Source organism: Schistocerca piceifrons, chromosome 3 (genome assembly GCF_021461385.2).
Source record: "Schistocerca piceifrons isolate TAMUIC-IGC-003096 chromosome 3, iqSchPice1.1, whole genome shotgun sequence".
Lineage (NCBI taxonomy): Eukaryota > Metazoa > Arthropoda > Insecta > Orthoptera > Acrididae > Schistocerca > Schistocerca piceifrons.
In genome coordinates this window covers 624241567-624260961 of record NC_060140.1, presented here as the reverse complement: position 1 = coordinate 624260961, position 19395 = coordinate 624241567, and the positions used below count along the sequence as shown (strand labels likewise).

The window sequence follows — 19395 nt, the reverse complement described above, 5'->3', positions numbered from 1 at the left end:
GAAGACGTGCAGGATGACAGGACCAGCTCTTCCACAAAGTCGCAGTTTCGAATCCTCCCTCGGGTATGTATGTGTGTGATGTCGTTAGGTTAGTTAGGTATAAGTAGTTCTACGTTCTAGGGGACTGATGACCTCAGATGTTAAGTCCCATAGTGCTCAGAGCCATTTGAATCGTCTTCCACAAAATGACCACAAAAGATTTTAAAATATCTTCTTCATACGAGGATGTTACTATGTGAATTTGCAGCTTTATTTGTGATTGACGGACGAACACAGTGAAACCATAATTTCATCTTGTTCTGCTTTAGACACTGAACTAGAATGACACGGCATCTAACTCGCTACGAACATAACAGTGGAAATTTGTCGGTGAACGACAGTTCAGAGCCAACATGTTTGGAAAAGCTGCGGGCGAAACTGTGATTTTAGAGGGTTTTGGATAGTCCCTGGCCTAGCGAAAATTTTTGTACTTGTCAGAGAAACGACATAAGCAGCTATCCTACAGTACGGAGTCAAAATTTAATCTTTACGTTCTTTCTCCAGCCCAGGAAAATTGAGCGAATCGATTGTTTCTTTGGCATTAGGAGTGTTTTAGGGATAACCTCAGGCGGCGTACAAAAGCATCATTTGTTCGATGGCAGTTCCTGAAAAAACACGGATTTTTAGGTACGAAGAGTACCAATTGCGGGGCTGGCCAGTTTTATAATTTTTATTTGTGGCATATCGTCTAATTTTTGTCGCATGCTCTTAAGATGGTGTTCTCTGGGAGCTTCGAAGCTGTATTCGGTATCATTATCTGTTGCCGAGATCCAGAGGTTCAGATTTACCGTATTTATGCACGTAAAATATGTACTGAATATCTGGTCTGAGGTGTAAATGTAGTTTTAACTGATGTAGTGAACACATGACAATAGTTCAGGATCATCGCAAGGGTTCTGAGAAAACCAAAGTATGATTCAGTCAGCGTTTTTTCACCAATAGAACATTTTGACACAAAGTATATGGATAATCATGTCTATCCAAAGATGCCCTTAGTGGTACTGCAGTGACAAAAAAAGGCTAAAAAGAATCTTTACATCCCTGAAAAGAAGGTAAATTGACTGCAAAAAAGTATGTAAAGTTTAAAGACTGCAAATTGAGTAAAATAATTCTAATAACATTTTTACTCTTTTAAGATTCAAATCATATTTTTGGAAGAATTGTGAACGATGAGCAAATGTATATAATGTGTCGATGTACACAAATAAACTGTCAAAACTCTTCTTGCCTACAATATTCTTTCTATGTAAGTAGGACACCCTACTGTACACGCAAAAGAAGACAACAAGCGGAAGAAATGCTCCGGTTTGAGCACAGAAAAAGTGAAAACATCTCTTCAAAAGACTATGACAGAAAAGAAGAGAACCAGCTTTCTCAGTCTTCGTTCCGCCTCCTCATAAAAATTTTAGCATGCGAACTCATTGGTTATTTTGTGCTGAAAGAGAGTAGCAAAGACACAGTGATGTTGAAGAGGGAGAATACATGCCAGTGAGAAACAAAGAGAGAAGAGACAGTGATGGCGGTGGAGATAATGTGGCAGTGAAATATGATGATAGATGGTGAAGACGACAGCAGTGAGAAACAAAGATAGAAGAGATAGTGACAGTGAGAGACTGTGGCGGTAAAAGAGAAAGAGTGATCGATGGCGAAAGAATCAGTGGGAACAAAATAGAGAGGAGTCAGTGGATATGAAAAATTAAGTGAATGGTAAACAGTATATAGAATTGGCGGCGTGTGGAACCTTCCAGATCGGCGAACTGTAACACATAGGTATCAGGGAGGGTGCATTTTGAGCCGAAATTTTAGACACATGCGGAAAAAAGTGATTTTGAACTGCCAAGGTATGGTGCAAACAGTGGCAGTGAGAAACAAAGACAAATGAAGACGGTGTGAGTGAGAGAGGAGACTGTTGTAGAGGGATACACTATAAGTCAGTGTGAGAGTATGGAGACAGTGGGAGTGAAATATACGTATACAGTGGCAGTGAGAGAGAGATGCTGAATATGAGGGCTTAAAGGATAAAAGAATCTAAAATATACAGTGAAGAAACGAACAGCAACCGATCGCAGATTAAGTCGTTTTATTAAGCTAATCCAGATTTCGACTATTACAAGGTCAACTTCAGTGCATATGCCAATGGCTGACGTTAATCCAGTGTCAGGTAGTAAACAGGAGCCTACAGGAATCTTAACATGAACTCAGACTCCTGTACGCTCTACACCAGCAACAATTTTTACTACGTGACACTTTGGACTAACGTCGCCAGTTGTTACATGCACTCAAGATGACTATGTATCAGTTGAAATCTAGATCTGCTGTGATATAACGACGGATTTTGCGATCAATTACTGTTCTTTTCTCCATTGCATATATTCAACAATCGCTGCGCATATCGGGATCATATGGATTCCAATCTGATTTGGATCTAGAATGCTGTTTGCTAAAAGAACGCGAATATGTTCGCATACCAAAGTTTTTCCTGAAGAATGCGGAATGAAGATTGACGAAGCTAGTATTCCACTTTTCTGTTGGAGTCATTTAAACAGGAACACATTCGCCTTGTTGGTGCTCCAACAGGAGCATTTTGCCGCTGGTTTACAAACATAGCTAATATAGGAAAGTGCAAAGTGCTGCGTTGCGACCAGCAGCTTGCTGACAACGGACGCATAAGTGGTGCGACAATTAGGGTGCCAGTAACACGATCAACGCCGCGTGCATCTGGCGTTTGTCAACACAGCGACCCAGTGCGAGTGTGGCACTTAATTGGGACTGTCGGGAGGGAGGGGACGAGATGAGGTGGGGGGAACTCGACGCGCGATAGCAGCACAAGGACGCTCGCGATTACAGACCGCTGAGAACGCGGTGCGTCCACTGCCAGTTCGCGCTCCGACAGCCTACCACAGTCCCAGTACAACACGACGCCTCCCACAACTGCCGCCGTTCTCCAGCACCATCGCCTCACGCTACCGGCGCCAAAAGACTCTCGCGTCCGCTGCAGGAACTGTGGGGAACCAACAGCCGCGCAGACGACTTCCGTGAGAGGAGACAGCTGTATTGTCGTTTCGGAAACTGCTTCTGGATCTTTCTCAGGGGACGTTGTTCCTCACTCCCTCTCTAGCGTCATTGTATTCGCTCTACCTACAGGTATGTCTTTTTCGAATATCTTGCACGTTGCTTGAAACAAGCGACCTCTCGCAGATCTGCTAACCATGTTGATATTTCTATATTGTCCCCTGGTGTCTCTAGAGTTAAATCAAGAACTTACTGAAGCTAGTGCCGCTCGAAACTCATTTCGGCACTCTGGACATCCAAGGAAATAGTTTTTCTCATGTTATACAAAATTAGTTTATGCCACATTTGGCAGTATCCTGGACTTACCCAAAACATATAACTTCTGTCTGTGCCTTAAGAACGCGTAGGCAAAAACCTTTGACTGACATTCATTGTGTTCTACCAACACATGCGGACACTTAATAAGAGAGCACAATTCAGTGAATCTTTATATGCTAGTGTTTTTGTCGTTGTATTGCTAACTTTTAAAATATGTTCTGTTTCCGGTTCACGTTGTTCTGTTTGATGACGGAAAGATAAGTAGTATGTGTGATGATGTAGACAGTGTTACAGAAGTTGACTATATTTGTACATGTCTTATGTTTTGAAATACATTGGTTGAATTCAGAATTGGCTTATTGTTTGCAATCGTGCACAATGTTTGCTGGTAACATTGTGACTTCTCTTTTGTTGTTTCTATTTCATTCCACCTTCAAGAAATTCGTTTAGTTACTTCAACTTGGAGTGTTTCAATATCTGATCGATTCAAGGGTCGACAAAGCTAGCCTCACAGAAAGCCACTTATGCGGCATCTGTGTCCCTCATTACGTATTGCTTAGCGAGAATTTAAAATCACGCAGTACAATGTATTAGTTGAAGTAAATACAACAATTCACTATAATGTAAGATTTTTACGAGGTTTATGTACGAGAGAAAGTATTGTAATAACGTCCGCCTCTATAGCTGACTGCTCAGTGCGGCAGAATGCCATGCGAGGGGCCAAGATTCGATTTCCGGCTGTGTTGGAGATTTTTCTCTGCTCGGGGAGTGAGTTATGTTATCTTTATTATCATATCATCCTCATCGACACACAAGTCGCTGAAGTGGCGTCAGCTAGAAACAATTGTGCGTAAAAGACTTGCTTCAGGCCACGGGCCTACCGGACGGAAGGCTTTAGCAACACTTATTAAAATACAGCGTGTAACGAGTGTAATTACAGATATTTTATACGTGATACCTTAACATGTGTGCACATGAGTGTGTTTTTGCTGTTTTTCTCTGTATCGGACAGTCTTCCCAAGAACACGTCACATAATTTATTACCTCATATTTTCTGCACGGTCGTAACTGCAGCGCTAAGTGGACCACAGCTGTTAGTATACATAACCATTTTACATCCAAGTGGCAACACTTCAAATCACCTGACCTGCCGCCTGGGGGAAAATAAGCATTGATGGTTTGCTGTTGCCACATGGAGGAGGAGGAGATTACTGTTGAACGACCCATCGACAACGAGGTCATTAGTGACAGGGCACAAGCTAGGATTACGGAAGAATGGACAAGGAAATTGGTCGTACCCTTTCGAAGGAACGGTACTGGCATTTGCTTTAAACGATTTAGGGAAATCACGGAAAACCTAAATCAGGATGGCCGGACGTGGTTTTGAACTGTCGTCCACCCGAATGTGAGTCCATTGGGTTAGCCACTGCGCCACCTCGCATGTACTTGGAGGTACTACCCACCCTAAAACATAAAACTTGTAGTGGCCGTAACTAATAGTCTGCAAATGACGTAACTACAGATGTAACGTTGGTCTGTATCTATCGCCCTCAGTCACCAACAGAAATGCCTGCAATTGTGCCGGTTACAACATGTATAATCCGAATATAATTTTGGATCTTTTCACATCTTCACTCACACCCTCAACGTCGATCTCTTTGAGAACTATGAATTTCTTGCCGTTACAAGTTTGAAAGCCGTTTCTCACGTGTGCCACAGGTACTGCGTCATAAATACTTCACTTTACTACTACAAGCGAAACGACAGAATATGATTTCTGTTTGTTACCCCAGCAAGTTAGAAACAAAGAGAACTGGTTTTATCGGTAATGCAATGATTCACCGATAATGTTCACCTTACAGATGCAGCAACTGAACAGGATGTTCACCGACCAGTTTCGAACAATCAGCTAAATGATGCCATCCGTAAAACGAGCGCTGGCGTGAACCGATATTTCGCCGCTCAACAACTCCTGTTTGGTATATACCAGTAAACCGCCACACCCATCCCTTTAAGAGTCGGACCCCGATGCGTAAAACAGCTTTAAGAGTGTGATTACTTTACAAATGAGTTAATATGTGAAATATTTGAAGTTAAGCATGAATGCGAGAAGACGTTTACAAAACGTTTGAAATTAAGTTTAACGTAAGTTGTATGCCGCTAAGCGCTCTCGTTATCGAAAATGGATGAGTGTAGTGCTGGTAATATGCATAATAATATGCATACCAGTTTTTTACGCATCTCAATGTTTATGACGTCGTATCTCCTGACTATCTGATGTACAATGATATAATTTTGCAGGGATATTCATTGATGTACATGGATAACGACTGCAAAACTCGTTGTGGATGAAGTTAGTAGTGTAGAAATAATAAATTATAACGTTATGCCCGATGCTGAAGCCTTACTGCATCAATTTTCATGCTGTAAATTAAGCTGCCTCAGGGCACACACGTAGTTGGTGGTCTTAGGGCCTTACTTGTCTTACTGCGTTAAAACTTTAACGCAAGACTATTTCTCTTAACGAGTAGATTATGAGAGCATTTTAAATTATTAAATTCGATGTTAATTATATAAAATATTGAAAATCCAATTCTTGTTTTCCCTGGAAGACGTTTAATAGGCTACCTGCTGCTAGTACCGTGTTCCGTGCTCCGGGTGCCCGTTTAGTAATAGAGATCACAGGTAATTTCTTTCAACAGCAACAGTCACACGTGACACCACACCTCATGAAGTCTAATTATGTTAACTACCGAGAGTTACACTGATCTCCTATTCCCATAAAGATTTTATCAAATATTAAGACTTTTTTTTCTGTATTCGTTTCAATATTTCAAGTGAAACCGCTTTTCTCATACTGAATAATCATTTAAGGTCTTTTCTAATTGCATTTGATTGCTGCGACAGCATGATACTTTACTTCTGCAAGTGACACTGGCGATATCGATTAGTTTACAAAATTAATTGTGGTTTGTTTGTGCTACCCTCCATGAAGAGCACATCTGGCAGTTAGTATCGTCATCTGTTTATCTCAGGCCCATGTTTGCACTTTGCCACAGTGATGGGTCATCTGCTGAGCGCAGATATCTCCGTGTCGCTTCAGGGTCAATATTCTACATTTATCCGTTTAATTTTACTTTAGTACTGAAAGAGAGGAAAGTAAAATATATTTCCCTTTACCGATACTGTTTTACGCACACACACAGGCCTCAGGTAATAGTTCCGTTATCTCTGCGTCACAGCCATACGGTTCCAGAGCCCTTACACTTTTATTTGTAGCCTTTTATCACAGCAAATAAACTTTTTTCCCCTAAAGCAGCTCCTTCCTTGGAGTCCTTGTCGTTCTAAGCTATTTCATTGCTCCCTTTATAAGCATTTCTTTGCTTCAAAGAGCAGAGTTTTCCGCTGCTTCTCTTAAAGCTGTAGGATAATCTTTGGGCAATATTACGTACACCCGTTCACACTGTCAATTTCAATTATTGCCTGCTAGTACTTTCAATATTAGACGTTTATCGTTTCTGCTCGTAACTGTAACGTGTTCTCTTTGCCTTGCTTTCCATAGATAGCTTGTTCAATCATGATTCTATTTGAAAACCTACGTTTCCCTCTTCTAGCTGACTTTTTCAATTGCTTCGACCACCTTCTGCAAGTCTGAATTGTTGTCACATTACATTACTTCCCTAACTTTACCTAATTTTTTTTCGATCACGCGTATCCTTCTTGTTTGGCAGCTACGTTGCTCTTAATTCTTCTCATTAACTTCTAGCCTTCTTTATTTATTTCTAGTACCTTTTCACGCAATGGGACGTTTATCTTGCTAGGGGAATCTTGTGATTACCAGTTCTTTTCATACGAAATATTCGATGTTTCATATTTATTAGTGCCAGACAGCATCGTCTAAGAATGTTCCCTCTGTTTTATTCACATGTATATTCATTTAACCTTTTACGGTCTTATGCCCCTATGCGCTCAGTGCTCCTCCAATGAAGCCACCAGAGTGTGCCTTACTCACCTACGTGTAGATTAAGCATGTCAGTCGTAAGGGACCCTACTGCTCCAGCGGTAGCATTCTTCGATACGGTGGTGTGTCTCATCGGACTTCAGCCGAAACACAGGCATGAAGAATACCAATATATCAGAAGTTCAGCAGATTCTATAGTGATTCTTTCAGCAAAATTTAGTGTTCTGTCTTAAATGGTTGTGTCAGTTTCATTAATCCTAAATGAGCCATCAACCAATTGTATACCTTTTATAGGCTCGAAATGGATTCTTACGTCGCAGCAGTCCGAGATCAGACCACTCACTTCGATGCAAGGGATAGGTAGATAAAGGAGGAATCGGAAGCTACGAGGATTAGAATATGTATTCAGCAGTACTGAAGACAGTCTACAGACACCAAATTTGATTTCTGAGGAGAGCATTGATCGGTAATAGCGAAACACTTGGGTGGTCAGATAAAAGCAATAGTGGCGACTATGTTATCATTATTATGTAATATAGCGTCGTGCATCAAAATCTATGATTATGGGAGTGAATATTGTACATTCTAAGAAGTTATATTAACGGTCAATTGTTAGTAATATCTGTAAGCTGTTTTAAGGAACTCAGAAACGAATGTGTGTCCAGCCCATCTCGCTCACTGCTATAGTTCCTGGAAAGAGTTAAACAGATTTTCTTAGCGGGCGAAGTTTCCACGAGTGCCAGCAAGTATAAGTTCACCGCTAGCGCCCACTTTGTTTCATGAAGGCTCTCTTTCAAGCACCACCTCATTTCATACTTCGTTTGACCACTTAACTTTTAATATCCTTGTGTAACACTGAAATGAAGTTGCTTCTATTTACGGTACTTAATTTCCTTCCTCACTGTCCGCATTTCACTTTTGTACAATGCCTTACTGCAGACGTATTGCTTCGGGGAAATTAGATCAATTTTCTTTCTGTATATTTTATAAATAAAACACTTTTACTGAGGGATATTTTCCATCTTTTCAATAGCCTCTTCGCTTGTCTGCTTGATGTCGATTGTTTTTTTTTGGTACCCTGTATCTCGGATAGCGAAAAACTTTCACTTCTTATCGAGCTTTCCAAAATTTCGATTATAAACCGTTAGCTTCATTATGTGCGTCCTGAATTAGTTAGGTGCTAAATTCCGTACTAATTCATAAGAAGAAATGATACATTGGAAAATCATCAGCACTGTTCATAAAATTAAGGAAGACATCGACTATTTAAGTTATTTTCGTTATTACCGGTTTCGTTATGGTGAACTGATAGTCCTCAGACCCAACGTCACAAAATGCAGTTTACCCAAAAGGATGTAACTGCGTAGATTAGAACTGAAGCCCTGTCGTGTGCAACGCCTTTTCGGACGGAGCTTAGTTTAAACAGGAGTGGACGAGTAATTACCCGTATCATTTTTAAGTGAGTTATCTCAGTGGACAAACACACCAGGAAAAAACAGATATTGAACGGTTACAAAAATGTGTAGTGACCCGTATAGTTTCCTTTTATTGCTGACAGCTATAAGACACATCAGTTAAGGTTTCCTTCCCCTCGGCTAAAAAGGTAACGATCACTACTGACATTGTAAAGTACCCCTCATCTGCTCATATTCGGGGTACATCAAAATTTCTCGCCAGTCCGAAAGTTACGAGACTAGCTTAACAAAATATAGAGAAAAGTTAAGATGATGGTTGTAATGCATCAGGTGTTCTACATAGTCTCCCCACACTTGATTAAAAAGGACAAAACATTCATACATCCATGAGAAACTGCTAGAAACATCCTCCTTGGGAAGTTGTTCAACTTGCGCGTCACATTCCCACCTTCTTCGGTTTTGATGAACCATCAGAAACCTCTTTTGCACTATTTTCGTTTTGTGTTGATAACTCGCATATCAGTAAATTGTGACTTTCCGAGAGAACTGGCGCTTATTCTGCAGCGTTCCGCAACAGTTTGTAAAAAATTCTCTTGGCCATCCGCACCGTCTGTCGATGATCGTCCCGGCCTCTAAATCCTGGAGGTGAAACACATGTACCATGGGCTCTCTAGCGTCTATCCGCAGAGTAACATATTTTTGGGTGTGGAAGGCGCCGATTAGGAAATCTCTTATGGTACAGCAGTCTTGCAACGTCGGCTCTTCTATCGTCCAGCTCATAGATGGGTGCATGTCGGTGTATTCTTGATCTGTTATACTTACCATGGTAGCAACAGTGCGACGCGTCCGTTAGCAACTGCCGGCGCCGCGAGTATTGGCTAGAGCGAACAGTGCAGTGCTGTTTTAAATACATCATGCTCGCCGCGGTTTTCCTTCCGTGAAGACCGCTCTTTCCGTTTACAAGACAAAAATTCCTTGATATGAGACTTTACATCCTGTCACCATCGGCAATGTGTTGTTCATAAGTTCTGGTGCAATTCCATATACACTACGATGGGATTGTTTTTTTCTCGTATCTTTCAAACGGTGGCAGATAACAAATCACCTTATTTGTGTGTCATGTGATGCGTGGGTGAACAATACGTCTTGATCGTGGGGTTTGTCGGTTGCTCGTTAAATGTTTGTTTCTTTTGTTTTATATACACCATATGTCGAGAAGAACAAAATTAATAGGCCGCCACTTGTTGCGCATAGCAGCCTGCTGTTCTCGGAATACATTTCCTCATTATGGCTCAGAAACATGTCCTGAGTAAATTTCCTCTTCTGCATGAAGAGCAGACCCAAGAATGATTTGTAACGCTATCCGTCTGTCATTTATAAGGAAAGGAGCATGTTGAAAGGTAGATACAAGTTACTTTGCGTATCGAAAGAACAGTGGACATGAATGAATATTTGAATGAATTCTGTGTTCACATTCTCTCGCAATAAGTTTATAATCTGGTTTCAAGAACGTGTACGTAACACACCTTGTAGGCAAGGTAAATGCTATGAGCATGCATTGTTCAGTTTGATAAACTAACGTTCTCAACATTAAAATTTGAATAAAGACATACGATAATCGTGTCGCATATAAGATGATTTACAGCCAGCTTTGAATCACCGTGTGATATTTTGCCATCTGGATTGAGAAGCATGCAGGAGCATTCTGCTAATTGTAGATTTGAAAGATGAATACACTGACTCTAACAGTCGCTCACTGTGACTAGCATTTTTCTTTAGGCAGAAAGTCTGTAAATCTGTGTGATCTAGCTCGAATCAGGTTACAACGTGCACTCAGTATCGCGAAAGTAATAGAATCTTTAAACACAGATCAGATAGTGGTACGGAAATATGAGTGAACCTCATAATCTATGAATATAATTTCATCTATAAAACATTGTCATTTTTACAATAAAGCGTACAGTTATCCGCGCGTGGGAAAATGCTGTATGATGGGTCAGCACAGAAAAAATACTTGGCTAGGAGAATGCCGTATGCATCAGAAAATGGTGAAAATATTTTACTAGATAAAAGCGTGGTGTGCTTAAGAGCGCTAGTATTCGGATGTACTAATGGGAACTCGATTCTGTATCGTGTGCCTAGAAAACTGACCATCTCGCTAAAGAAAGAAGGTTAGGTTTGAATGTAGATAAATGCATTTTACAGATCCTTAAATAATTCTTATAATATTACTCGAATCTGCGCTATGTAAACCAGAATCTCATCACACATTTGTAAGAGCAACAGAAAGCGACTTCAAAACAGTCCAATATATTACACGCTGACCGTAAGATCCCGACAGGACTAGTAGACTCGCTTTGTGCAGTTTAAACCGCCTGCTCACAGTGGAACACGAGGTCGCGCTCGCTTCCCATATGTTAGTCCTGCCACTCGCCGATGTGTTTCATGTGCTATTTATCTTCTGAGTTAGTCGAAAACTATAACAGTGTCAGTCATGGATTGCTCGGCACAATGTCGGTTAAAAAGGACGTAATTACGTAACACCGTTGGTAAAGAAATTATACTCACTACATGCAATAAATGCAGGCAAGTGGCCCTAGAAACATGATATACACTGAGGTGACAAAAGTCATAGAATAGTGATACACATATGTACAAATTGTGGTATTATCGTGTACACAACGTATAAAACGGCAGTGCATTAGCGCAGCAGTTATTTGAACTTAGGTGATTCGTGAGGAAAGTTTTCCAAAACCAATGCGGGACGTACGACGAATGTATCCGTTATGACAATGCGGGGAAATCTGGTGTTAATGGGCTATGGCAGCAGACGACCGATGTGAGTGCTTTGCTAACAGCACGAAATCTTCTGCAGCGCCTCTCTTCTGCTCGTGACCTTACTGGTTGGGCCCTAGACGACTGAAGAACCCTGGCCTGGTCAGATGAGTCCTATATCGTTTGGTAACAGCTGATGTAGGAGTGAAGAGGGGCACAGACCCAATGAACACATGGACCCAAGTTGTCAATAGGGCACTGTGCAGGCCGACAGTGGCTCCATAATGGTGTGGACTGTGTTAACACGAAATTGATTGGGTACTCCGGTGCAACTGAACTGGTCATTGACTTGAAATGTTTATGCTAGGCTACTTCTAGACCATTTTCAGCTACTCATGGACTTCATGTTCCCAAACAACGATGCAATTTTTATGGATGTCAGTGCTCCATATAAATGGGCCACAGTTGTTCGTGATTCGTTTGAAGAGCATTCTGGACAGTTCGAGCGAATGGTTTGGCCACCCACATAGCCCAACATGAATCCCATCTAACGTTTATGGAACATAAGCGAGAGGTCAATTCGTGCAGAAAATCCTGCCCCGGCAACACTTTCGTGGCTATGGACGGCTATAGAGGCAAGATGGCTCAGTATTTCTACAGGGGACTTCGAACGATTTTTTGAGTCCAAGCCACGTCGGTTTAATGAATTACACTGGAAAAAATAAGGTTCGACACGATATTAGAGTGTGTCACCATCGTGTGAACGGCAGCAGACTTTTGTACCCGCCACAGAGTGATAAGTACAATAAAAGATCTCACAGAATTAGTCAGAAGATGTGTTATTTATCAAGTCACTTTCTGCCACCAAAGTAATTTTGCTCACGACTTTTACTGTGACTCTGCCTGCAATTTTAATAGTAAATTCCATGTGAGGACAGAAAAAACGACGCATCACGAATGAGCTATGCAAACTGGTTACAAACTGATATAGATATAGGAATCGAGAGAAAATCCTAACTTTGGAGGCCGATGGAAGAATGTGTGAAGTTTCAGGGCATTTTCACCGCGCAGCTGGAAAGGGTAGTAAACTGGGGGACGCATGAAGTCTTTGCGGCTTTCATTCCGTGTACTCTGCTGGATAGTAACTATACCTCGCAGACAGGTGCGTGAACAATATATACGAGTGTCCGCAGCTCGTGGTCTTGCGGTAGCGTTCTCGCTTCCCGCGAACGGGGTCCCGGGTTCGATTCCTGGCTAGGTAAGGGATTTTTCCTGCCTCGAGATGACTGGGTATTGTTGTGTCGCTTTCATCGTCATCATCATTCATCCCCATTACGGTCAGAGGAAGGCAATGGCAAACCACCTCCGCTAGGACCTTGGCTAGTCGGCGGTGCGGGTCTCCCGCATCGTCCTCCTGCGCTCCTCGGAGTATGAGACCTCATCATCATCATATATACGAGTAGATGTCAGAGTTTGACAGAGGAAGTATAGATTGGTTCAGAGAAGACGGTTGAAATAATCAGGAAACGACTCGATATTTGAATTGGTCATTAACCGACGATGTTGGGAGGAATGAGTGAACAATGGCAGAACACGGCCTCAAGAAGGAAGCGGTCGACCTAGAGTGACGACACGACGCAAGGATCGAGTTATCGTCAGAGAGTCACTCAGAGACGCAGGTTCATTATTATTAGCGATATGACGTGCAACAGGTACTTCGGTGGCCACAAGAACCAGAAACAGGCCGCTCACAGGAATGGGGCTTGGCTCACGGCGATCCTTGTGCCGATTACCACTGACCTGTGTACTCAAACAAAGCCGTTTACAGTGATTTCTGGCACATTAAGGCAGGAATATCAGTGTCTGGACGAGAACAGTCTTTCGTGGTGAGTCCTTCTTCATCCCCGGTGACCAGCGAAGACGAGTCTGGAAATGCCCTGGCAGCGTTTGGATACCATCCTGACTGTCGCCCGCAATACGGGCCGACAATTAAGAGTGATGGTTCAGGTTGCCATTTCTTTTCATATCAAGACCCTTTTTGTTCTCACCCGCGGTACACACTGCATCGACGATATTCTACACCCCGTTCTGTTGCCTATAATGTAAAACTGCCCTGGGGTTACATTTGAGCAACATAATGCCAGCCCGAGCACGTCGAGAGTTTCTACTGCTTGTCTTTGTGCTTGTGAAACCCTACCTTGGCCAGAAAAGTCGCCGGATCACTCCCCAAATGAGAACGTTTCGATCATTGTGAGCAGAGATCTCAAACCATCTCGGGATTTTGACGATCGAACGCGACGCTTGGCAGAATTTGGTACGATATCTCTCAGGAAGACACCCAACTACTCTATCAATAATGTCGAGCTGAATACCTGCCTGCATAATGGGTGCGTCATTTCTTTTTCTTTGTCTTAGAGTGTAAATTAAAAGACGACACGTGAAAATGGCTCTGGGTATTATGGGACTTAGAACTACTTAAACCTAACTAACCTAAGGACATCACACACATCCATGCCCGAGGCAGGATTCGAACCTGCGACCGTAGCGGTCACGCGGTTCCAGACTGTAGCGCCTTGAACCGCTCGGCCACACCGGCCGGCTGACACAGGAAACCTATACACCCATGGGATAAATTTTTCTTCACACATTAAATCAACACACTGAATTTCGAAAGGCAACCGAAATTGAAGTGACCTACAACTCGAAGCTACCAGCAGTCAAGCACTTGAAGTGCAATACGACGAAAATACGAGGGCCGTTCAGTAAATAACGCAACACATTTTTTCCAAGACAATTTTGGTTGAAAGACAACGGAAATTGCTTAGGACACCGCGGAATATTAACGTTTCAGCCCTACAGTTTAATGAAGTTCCGGTAGGTGGCGGCTTTATACACTCCTGGAAATGGAAAAAAGAACACATTGACACCGGTGTGTCAGACCCACCATACTTGCTCCGGACACTGCGAGAGGGCTGTACAAGCAATGATCACACGCACGGCACAGCGGACACACCAGGAACCGCGGTGTTGGCCGTCGAATGGCGCTAGCTGCGCACCATTTGTGCACCGCCGCCGTCAGTGTCAGCCAGTTTGCCGTGGCATACGGAGCTCCATCGCAGTCTTTAACACTGGTAGCATGCCGCGACAGCGTGGACGTGAACCGTATGTGCAGTTGAAGGACTTTGAGCGAGGGCGTATAGTGGGCATGCGGGAGGCCGGGTGGACGTACCGCCGAATTGCTCAACACGTGGGGCGTGAGGTCTCCACAGTACATCGATGTTGTCGCCAGTGGTCGGCGGAAGGTGCACGTGCCCGTCGACCTGGGACCGGACCGCAGCGACGCACGGATGCACGCCAAGACCGTAGGATCCTACGCAGTGCCGTAGGGGACTGCACCGCCACTTCCCAGCAAATTAGGGACACTGTTGCTCCTGGGGTATCGGCGAGGACCATTCGCAACCGTCTCCATGAAGCTGGGCTACGGTCCCGCACACCGTTAGGCCGTCTTCCGCTCACGCCCCAATATCGTGCAGCCCGTCTCCAGTGGTGTCGCGACAGGCGTGAATGGAGGGACGAATGGAGACGTGTCGTCTTCAGCGATGAGAGTCGCTTCTGCCTTGGTGCCAATGATGGTCGTATGCGTGTTTGGCGCCGTGCAGGTGAGCGCCACAATCAGGACTGCATACGACTGAGGCACACAGGGCCAACACCCGGCATCATGGTGTGGGGAACGATCTCCTACACTGGCCGTACACCACTGGTGATCGTCGAGGGGACACTGAATAGTGCACAGTAGATCCAAACCGTCATCGAACCCATCGTTCTACCATTCCTAGACCGGCAAGGGAACTTGCTGTTCCAACAGGACAATGCACGTCCGCATGTATCCCGTGCCACCCAACGTGCTCTAGAAGGTGTAAGTCAACTACCCTGGCCAGCAAGATCTCCGGATCTGTCCCCCATTGAGCATGTTTGGGACTGGATGAAGCGTCGTCTCACGCGGTCTGCACGTCCAGCACGAACGCTGGTCCAACTGAGGCGCCAGGTGGAAATGGCATGGCAAGCCGTTCCACAGGACTACATCCAGCATCTCTACGATCGTCTCCATGGGAGAATAGCAGCCTGCATTGCTGCGAAAGGTGGATATACACTGTACTAGTGCCGAAATTGTGCATGCTCTGTTGCCTGTGTCTATGTGCCTGTGGTTCTGTCAGTGTGATCATGTGATGTATCTGACCCCAGGAATGTGTCAATAAAGTTTCCCCTTCCTGGGACAATGAATTCACGGTGTTCTTATTTCAATTTCCAGGAGTGTACATATCCTTCGAAATGGCGCCTGTAACGAAGGTGCCTTCCAGGCAGAGAGCTGTCGCTGAGTTTCTCTCAGCGGAAAGTCAGAGCTTCGCACAGCATGCAGAATATCTACGGAGAGCTGACAGTGAACAAAATCACGGTGACTCGTTGGGCGGTTTGTCTGTCATCAGCGCAACCAAGTCGCGCAAACCTGTCGAATCTCGCATGTGCCGGCCGGCTACACTCAGCTTCCTGCAAAGTTGAAACACGCGCACACTCTCAATCGCGGTGATCGACGGATCACAATCAAACACCTTGCTGCTCAACTTGACTTCTGACACCCTTGTCATCCAGTTCGGGTACTCAAAGGATTGTGCCCGCTGTGTTCCTCGCCGCCTAACAGAAGACCATAATGAGCCGCGAAGAACCATCTGTACGGAATTGCTTGCACTTTAGGAGGCTGATCATGACAAATTTTGGTTGGACATCGTCACAGGCGTGGATCATGGGTTCACCACTTCGGTGGCAAACAAAACGGCAATCCATGAAGTGGCGCCATACCATCTCTCCTCCGAAGCAAATGTTAAAATCCGCGGTCTCAGCTGATACAGTCGTTGCGACGTTCGTCTGTTTCATGTCCTCCCTAATGGAGCAACGGTCGACTTGGAAGAGTTATCCCCAAGAAATTTAAGAAACGACTTCAACGTGTTCGTCGTTACAAAATGCAAGCGAATTCTCCTTCTCCTTCTGTGCACCCGAGACAAGCTCACAAAACTTCGTGGGACTGTTCTTCCCCATCCACCATACAGCCCGCATCTCGCAGCATCCGACTTCCATCTCTATTGCCCAGTAAAGGATGCACTCCGCGGGAAGCAATACGTGGATTATGTGGATGTTACTGATAGTGCAAGACGTTGGCTGCGACATCGACCAGTAGAGTGGTACAATTCGGGCATACAGGCCCTTCCAGTAAGTAAGGTAGCGTAAAGCTGTCGCATTGAACGGAGATTATGTTTAAAAACACCGTTTTGAGCCAATAGATTGGTTAACAATGCTGAATAAAACCAAAAAAATGCGTCGTATTACTTATTGAACGACCCTCGTATTTTGTGCCAGTGGGATTCAAGTTGGCTATACCTAGTTCGCGTGGCAGTCTGACGATCTATTCCGTAAAGATTATTTGACAAAGACAATGCAGATACGAAATGCCATCAGCGAAGAAAATCCACTGAGGCAAAACTTCATCTGCAATAAACGATTACGAGGAAGTTAGAAAGTGGTATCAGGTAATTTTTTATTTCTAGAACATTTTAACCTCTTTGTATCACAGAGCCTCGGACATTTGTAAGACTAGCAGCATGCTTTTTTGAAACGAAATCCCCTAGCAACACCCGTTAAGGAAAGGTAAGAAGCTATGCGTGTACCATCCAGTGACGACCAACTCATTAATGGTGGAGCATTTGCTCGGAAACGACAAGGATGGCGAAGTAAGTCGACCGCAAAATAATTTTGAGACTCTGTGAAAAAAGCAACGTAGAATCCCAAGACGTAGATTTGAAACGATCATCGTGAATGTGAATCCTAACTTCTGTTCCCAACCATTTTTCCTGAAAGAGAAAGTTTAAAAAAAGTTACAGAAGAGAAGAGGTGAAAGGAGGTTTTATGGTCCTGTACATAACGAGATAAATATAGACCAAACACAGTTTCTAAGTGGATAAGGATAGGCAGCAAGCCGGCCGTTCATTTTCGACGATACTATCCCATCGTTGATAGTAAATGATTATTAGGATTCACAGAAAACCAAATACAATGGCCCACGTACCAAATGATAGTCCGTGTCTTATAACTGAGCCACAACATAAAATTTGAAAGTGATCTTGTCTGTGGGAATACCCTGATAGACTTAGTTTATGTTGGACCCCGCACTAAATAGAATATCGCCTGTATCTGTACTTAGTTTGGTTTTACGTGCATAGCGGCGAATACGGTAACGTAAGTGACGAAAACGATATACAGAATTTGCCGTTATAAACTGGGCCTAACGAAATAATGGAAATGGAGGCGTGCATCTTTTGGAAACATAAAACTTGGCAGCTCCTAAGGGAGTGCCGAAGTTGCTATCCTTGGGGGAACTCCAGTTCTTTTCGTCCTTCATTACAGCAACATCCCGCGGACGACACAAGGTCAGAGTCAAGTTCACCCACAGGTTACGAAAGAGGCATGGAAATTATATAGGAGATGATTATGTCGGAGTTCTCTGTTCAAAAGTTGCATCATGACATGCAGTCTCAAATTGCTCATTATAGCACTGTTTTCCTATGTGACCACCAATGAGAGTTTTTATCTACTGTCGTTACGTGATTGCTTAGTCAGATCTCCCAAGTCAGTTCATTAGCTAGTTACAGAGTAGTTCTGTAGACGAATAACGGCAGAGATACTGAAGAGTCATGTTACAACATTCCACAGGTAATCACTATGGTACTATGCAAGTTAGATGTATTTTCTTATTTTTTAATGTCTTGTTACCCAAATTTACGAATTTCGCTTTCTTTTCAAAAATGTACCGTAATTATATTCTGTCCCTGTGAGAATAAATTCATCTTTGACGCTGACGACTATGACGTTGCGTCCACCATAACGAAGTAACAACTGGTATTTTGTATCTATATCCTGTCGTCTATGTTGGTAATAACCTAGAACTACCTTCTTCAGGGATACAGTTCGTCTACGAAGACTGTCGGCGGGGACATAGTGTGGTCACGTGCGTTCCGCTGGAAACTACATGGATGCAATGATATTAATGATTCTGAATGTGGCTACTGTCAGGTTCGATACCGAACTGCAACTCCTCACAACAGTAAACACAGCTCTAACTCGCGTTCCCCGATACGAGAGTTCCCTAATGTATGGTGTTTTATGGAGTGACACACTGTGTCATCTACGCTATGGCAAGTGCGGACATTTTGCATTTTGGTTGACATTTTGCATCTTGTCGCAGATTTCCACAATAGTTGCAATTTTTTGTGAGCTCTATACAGAGTGTTTCAAAGTATTTGCGTCAAACGTCTACGGGTGATAGATCATATCATGGGCAACAACTTTTGTTACAGACAAAATGTGTTTGCTGACGCTCCACGGCGAAGCTACGCGTCTTTTTACTGACTTTCCCGGCCTTAGGACGACGACATATCACCGAGCTGGTAGGGTCTACTGACAAGTTGTGCAGCGTCTGCAGATTTTCAAGATGAAAACCTTAAGAATGAGTGTCTTCAAGCAGAGAAAGATATTTTAGAGCGAATCAAGAACTATCATTTTGCTACACTTATTTCCTTTCATGCAGAGCAGTTGATTGCGTTATAGACAACACACATTCTGTAGGCACACAGCAGGGTTCCTACACCCTGCCACGTCTCAGGGAGGGAAATTGTGAGCGCCACCTGTATGTTGCTTTATTTTCACTGTTAGTGCTTAATAGATGACGCATATACCATACCAACCGTCGTTAATCCTTTGCACCTATTCGATCCAGTTACGACGCACCTCCCTGTCAAGTCACCTAGTGCTCTGTGCGTTATGCTACAT

General features: G+C 43.5%; 1 protein-coding gene across 1 annotated transcript in view; it reads left to right on the top strand.

The window, feature by feature from the left end:
• Positions 1–2897: 2897 nt before the first annotated feature.
• The window catches only part of LOC124787719 (luciferin sulfotransferase-like), a 313245-nt gene continuing 296747 nt past the window's right edge, over positions 2898–19395 (top strand). Inside the window, exon 1 of the mRNA XM_047254564.1 lies at positions 2898–3183. The gene's annotated coding sequence lies outside the window, so the exon portion shown is untranslated. The remainder of the gene's footprint in view (positions 3184–19395) is intronic.